The sequence below is a fragment of the Bidens hawaiensis genome, unplaced genomic scaffold, assembly GCF_021521415.1.
Source record: "Bidens hawaiensis isolate Kalapana, Puna unplaced genomic scaffold, B.hawaiensis_p1.1 tig00002935_1, whole genome shotgun sequence".
Taxonomy (NCBI): Eukaryota; Viridiplantae; Streptophyta; class Magnoliopsida; order Asterales; family Asteraceae; genus Bidens; species Bidens hawaiensis.
Window position 1 is genome coordinate 2,249,604 of NW_027491158.1, and position 6,669 is coordinate 2,256,272.

The following is a 6,669-nucleotide window of genomic DNA, read 5'->3' on the forward strand; positions in this document are numbered from 1 at the left end:
AGCATATATCAAACATGGGTTGCAAATCCCGTAATGGTACCGAAGAATGACAAACAATGGCGCATGTGCATAGATTTCAAAGACTTGAACAAAGCATGCCCCAAAGATTGTTATCCGTTACCAGAAATTGATCTCAAAGTGGATTCGTTGGCACCATTTCGCCTTAAATGCTTCTTGGATGCGTATAAGGGGTACCACCAAATCCACATGGCCATTGATGACCAGGACAAAACCGCATTTCGGACGCCCGATGGTACATTTTGTTATAAAATGATGCCATTCGGACTTAAGAATGCAGGGTCCACGTACCAACGACTAATGGACAAAGAGTTTCATGCCCAAATCGGGAGAAACTTGGAAGTCTATATGGATGATTTGGTCATCAAGAGCCTCGAGCCTGAGGCGATGTTGAAAGACATTGAAGAAACTTTCAACACGCTCCGAAAGATAAACATGAAGCTCAACCCGAGCAAGTGTTCGTTTGGGATGGAAGAAGGGAAGTTCTTGGGAGTCATTGTTACTAAAGATGGCTTTAGAGCGAACCCTGAAAAGGTCGAAGCCATTGTTAAAATGGAATCACCTACCACCATCAAACAGGCTCAGACACTGAATGGGCGACTGGTCGCACTTAATCGCTTCTTGGCAAACCATGCGGATAAGTCGTTCCCTTTCGTGTCAACACTGAGAAATTGCTTGAAGAAAACGCACTTCCGCTGGACACCAGAAGCGGAAGCAGCTTTTCAGGAGATTCGGTCACGCCTGATCGAACTCCCAACACTTACAGCACCACAAGCGGGAGAGGAGTTAATCCTATACCTTTCCGCAACAGATAGAGCAACCGGGGCAGTCTTACTAGTAGAACGAAAGGGCATCCAGATGCCAATCTATTATGTTAGCCGTGTACTAACAGACGTTGAGACCCGGTACTCTACCCTCGAAAAATTGGTCTTAGCACTTATACACGCTTCACGCAGGTTAAGACGATATTTCCAGGGTCACCCAATCACCATTCTCACCAACTTCAAACTCTCAAATGTTCTAGGCAAACCCGAATTATCGGGACGTCTAGCCAAATGGGCAATTGAATTGGGAGAATATGCAATTAACTACAAGCCAAGACCAGCGATCAAAGGCCAGGTCTTGGCCGATTTTATTGCAGAAGTCCCCGTTTCGCGGGAAAAAGAGTGCCAGGAGGAGGCTCAACCCTCCCCAGCACAGGACGTCAATGATGTCTGGCGACTCTACACCGATGGAGCAGCCAGTAACGAGGGTTCAGGCGCAGGGTTAAAATTAACCAACCCAGCGGGCCAAGAATATACTTACGCTATTCGGCTGGACTTTCCAAGTACGAATAACGAAGCCGAATATGAAGCATTCTTGGCCGGTTTGAGAATTGCGCGTAAGATGGGAGTGAAAAATTTGGAAGCCCACGTGGATTCCATGCTGGTGGCCAACCAAATAAATGGAACATACACGGCTGTGAATGACACCATGGCCCTGTACCTCGCCCAGGCAAAAACCCTTATGCGTGATTTTAGTGATTGTAAAGTCATACACGTCAAGCGCAGCGAAAACAAATCTGCGGATGCGTTAAGCAAGCTGGCATCACTAGCCTTCACCCACTTGGGAAAGGACATCCGCATTGAACTCCTCGAAGCACCATCAGTCCCGCACAAGGAAATTTGTGTCATCCAGACCAGTACAGAAACGTGGATGACACCAATAATAAATTACCTTGCAGCAGGAATACTACCAGAGTCAAAAACACAGGCAAGAAAACTACGCTGTAAAGCACTGAATTATCAACTCCTCAATAACATCCTTTACAGACGTAACTTTCTTGGCCCACTCTTGAGATGCGTAGACAACCAAGATGCCGATTACCTCCTAAGGGAAGTACACGAAGGCATCTGTGGGGTACACGCAGGCCCCCGCGCTGTTGTAGCCAAGCTAAACAACGCGGGATACTTTTGGCCGGGGATGCATACGGATGCACTGGCATACATCAGAAAATGCAGGTCTTGCCAGCTTTACGCACCTAACACGCATCGCCCCAAAAACGAACTGGTTCCAGTCACTTCTTCGTGGCCATTTCAGAAGTGGGCCATCGATGTGACAGGCCCATTTCCTACAGCAGCAGGGAATGTTCAGTTCCTAGTGGTAGCCATCGACTACTTCACCAAGTGGATAGAAGCAAAACCTTTAGCCCAAACAACCGCAAAGCATATCAAAAAATTTATTTGGGAATTTATAATTTGTCGTTTTGGACTTCCACAGAATTTGGTGAGCGATAACGGCACCAACTTTGCTGACAAGAAGCTACAACAGTGGCTGAAAGAACTTCAAATCACCCACACCTTTACCTCAGTGGCACACCCGCAAGGTAATGGTGAGGTGGAAAGAGCAAACAAGAGCATCGTCGAAGGCATCAAGAAAAGACTTTTGAAACACAGGTCCGGCTGGGTGGATGAGCTTCCGCACGTCCTTTGGGCAAACAGAACGCTGAAGAAGGCCAGTACGGGGGAAACCCCGTTCAGCCTCACTTATGGCACGGAAGCCATGGTCCCGGTCGAAATTGGCCTACCCTCACCAAGGGTCTTGAGTCAGCCAGAAGACAATGATGCGGAAAGACGGTTGGATCTTATGCTAACCGAGGAACGCAGAGACTTAGCCGCAGTGCGTGAAGAGAATTACAAACGACAAATGCAAAAGTACTACAACACGCGGGTAAAACTCTGCAACTTCAAGGAAGGAGACTACATACTGCGTAACAACGAGGCTTCGAACCAAGAACGCCCAGGAAAGTTGGCCCCAGTCTGGGAAGGGCCATATGTTGTCAAACAAGTTCTGGGAAAGGGCGCATACCGGCTCGAAAGGCTCGATGGCACTCCCATCCCAAGAACATGGAATGGAGCTCAATTACGCAAATGTTATATGTAGATCAATTCCAAAACTTGTAAAGAAAAGGCCAAGAGCCACTTCTAATGGAAATGATTCTCCTTTCATAATGTGTTTACCTTTATTCTTATGAACTCCCCACTGGTGCCGGTGTTTACCACATAAAGGGGGAGAGTCGTTACGTGTGGAAGGCGGCAAAACCCGCATAAACACATCGTTAAAAATAAGGGAAACCTACACGCAGGTATGATGTAAGTAAAGTTTAGCCACCCTTGTAAGTGCAAGTGACGGTCTTATCCGCACAATCACAAATAAGGAAGCAAAACTTCAAACTATCATCTACCACGTTCAAATGTTATCCTAAAAAAAAAAAAAAAAAAAAGAAAAAAAAAATAATAATAATAATACAAGGAAAAAAGGAAAACCTACACGCAGGTCAGGTATGGGTAAAGTTTAGCCATCCTACCAAGTGCAAGTGACGGTTCTATCCGCACAATCACGAAGGAGGAAGCGAAACTTTAACCCACTATCAACCACGTTCAAAGGTTAACTTATCCTAAATACTTAGAAATGAGGAAAACCTGCACGCAGGTCAGATGAAGGTTAAAGTTTAGTCATCCTACCAAGTGCAAGTGACGCACAATCATGAAAGAGGAAGCAAAACTTTAACCCATCATCAACCACGTTCAAGAGGTTAACTTATTCTAGAACACTTGGAAAATTGCTAACTTAAACTAAGTATGCAAGTCATGAGTTTATAAAGCAAGGAATCCAAAGAAGGAAATAACAATCTTATACGCAAAAAGATTTATATTTCAATAATATATTACAAGAATGGCCGGGTTACTACCCGCCTAAAAGAAAATCTATACAAGTCTAAGCAATGGAAAGGGATCTTCGGGGTCAAGCTTCAGGGCCGCTTCCACTAGGACCCGCTCCGTCAGAAGAACAGGGTGGTTCGAGGAAAGCTTTGAGGACAGCTAACCCATCATCAGCAACAGCTACTTCATCCACCTTTTCCACCACTGGATGCGGGAAGGCGGCGTATTGGTTCAATGCTTGGTCGTAAATGGCTTCAGTATCCACATCGAACAAAGGGAAGTTGGAAGGCGGGACGCCTTTCTCAACAAACCCTAGACCAAGCATGAAGCCGACCTTTTCCCCATCCTCATGAGAAGCGTTGAGGGCTGCGGTCATAGCATCATCGTAAGAGGTCTCTGAAAAGACCCGACGCACAACCTACAAAGAAAAATACAAGTATTAGAACCTTTTCCTACAAAAGAAATGCGTGAAGATAAATCTAAACATACCTGAGGCAACGCTTCTCGAAGAAGCCATTGGAGGGCAGCTTGAGCTTCGGTATGGGCGCGTTCGGCTTCGCTCTTGTTAAGGTTGGCAAGTAAAACTTCCTTAGCGGCAGCCTCTTCGACGCCCTTAAGCTTCCGCTCGGTCTGGTCAAGCACCCCCCTCTGGTCCAGGATTTCCTGGAGTTTCTTGGCATCTTCCATTGCCAAGGCATCATGAGCGCGTTGGAGAGCCTCTAATTTGCCTTTCAGCTCCTCATTCTCCAAACGTAGAGGCTCAGTAACGGCTTCAGCCTGGGCAGCCCTCTCGGTTGCGTTTCGCGCAGTTTCCCTGGCCAGCCGAAGCTGTTCATTCACAGCTTGGGCAGCCTTGGAACGGGCCTCGAGCCGCGCCTGAACTTCAACCTCGAGGGCCTTGAAGGCCTTCTCCTTGGTGGCGGCAGCTGCCGCCAGCTGTTGGTTCTCCTCCCGGAGAGCACGCGCTTCAGATAAGTCTTTGGCGCGAGCTGCTTTCAACTTATCGTTTTCACGACAAAGCAGCTCGACGCGCGGCTGCATCCGGGCCTGGAGAACCCGAAGCTCATTGGTTAGCCTACCCTCCTGGTAGCTAGCCATGGCTTCCCCCAACGCACCATGAGGAGCAGCGTGGCGAGCCCAGTCCACGCACTCCACAGGGGTACGAAGGGTTGTTCCTCGGCGTATGTTCCATCGTGGAACATACACTTCATTGGAATCCGACACTGCAAAAGAAAAAAAGAAACAGTTAAGGAAAAGATGATAAAAAACAAGGGAAAAACAAAGGAACCCTACGCACCTGTAGGGTCAATGACAGGCCGATATCCGCCAAACCCATCACCTGAACCTAAAGGAAATCCATCCAACAGGTCAGGCAGATGGGAAGGTGATAAAGATTGGCGGGAAGCCCTGCGCGTACCTGATGGTCCGGCTGTCGGTGCCGGTGGCGCGGGCATGGTGGCAGCCGCCGTGGTCGCCGTTGTGGTCTCCGCCTCCTTAAAAGCAGCAGTAACCGCCGGTTCCGTGAAGGATGCTGTAAAAATCGCACTCACGGCCGACGGTGACGTCATCTCGGCCGGAACAGTTGGCTCGAAGGAACGAGCAACTGAACCAGCGGATGCAGGCGCAGGCGCCTGGGTCGACGCCTCAGGAAGGCCGACCGAGCCTACCGTCATTGGCGGGGAGGTACTCCCCTGCGTTTCACCCCGGAATGCGTCAACATCCACGCCTGCACAAAGAAGAAAGTGTTAAAAGAAAATTATGAAGTGACATCTACAAAGGCATTATGATTGTACTTACGGGTTTTCTTGACCCGGAACGTACGGACGGGCGGGGAAGAACCCGATGGAGCCGGCCTCTTGGTACCGGTCACCGTCGTCTTCGTTGGTTCTCCGGAAGTAACGGTCGTAGCCTCCGGAGCAGTGGTCTTCTCACCACCGGGCTTCCCCGCCACCTCTTCACTATCTGACTCCGAGTCAGATAGAACCACCGGATCAGCCGTTGAGGCCTTCTCCTTCCCCTTCACACCGGCAATAGCCTTCTTCTTCCGCACAAGGGGAGGACCATCTGCGGATTCCTCAGAAGAAGACATGATGTAAGGATTTCCAACAGCAGGTACAGCATTGAGGGGTTCAGGATAGAATATCTCCTTACCTGGCCGCCGGTGGCTCAGGATCTCTTGGCCCGGCGGATAGACCTCCACAAACCTATCCGCCGTTTGCTCCAGGATGGGCAGCTCATTGTCGTCCAGAGCACGAGTGCCCACCCGCACGGGACTGTCAGCTTCCCGCGGGAACAGGAGCGACTCCAAATTATTCCCCTCTGAAAGAAAAGAAACAGTTAGAAAATAAACTAATATCAGCAAGAAAGACAAGACGTACCATAAGGAATAGAGTTCAAACCGTATTCGAGAAGGATAGGAAACCGAGACGCATCCTTCCATACCCGGCTCATCCCCAGCAGCACCATCCCGGACTCCGCAAACCGGTAAACCGGAGATTGGACCCGGGATATCTTCGCGAACCATTCCGCCTCCTGGTAGCTGGAAGCGTGAAGGCTCGGAAGCGCTTGACCCTTCTTGAACTTCATAGCAATGGGGATGGCGCGGGCAGAGATGTAGAAGAACTCCCGCTTCCACGATCGGAGACTGCGCTCGGTCACGCAGATCTTCAAACCCTTGATACGGGTTGTCAGGGTGTACCACCCCTGGACGCACCTCCAAGTATAGAAGGTCATCAGGCGGTCCACGTAGGGCTCAATACCCAGAATCCGGCACACCCACTCGAAGTGCCGGACCTTGGCAATCGCCATCGGATGCACCTCGGTCAGGTGCACCCCGTGCCTCTCCAGGACACGGTACATAAACTTTGTCAATGGGAACCTAAGGTTCCCATAAACAAAGAATGCAGCATATACCCCGATCTTGCCACTGGGGGCATCGTACACAGTCTGG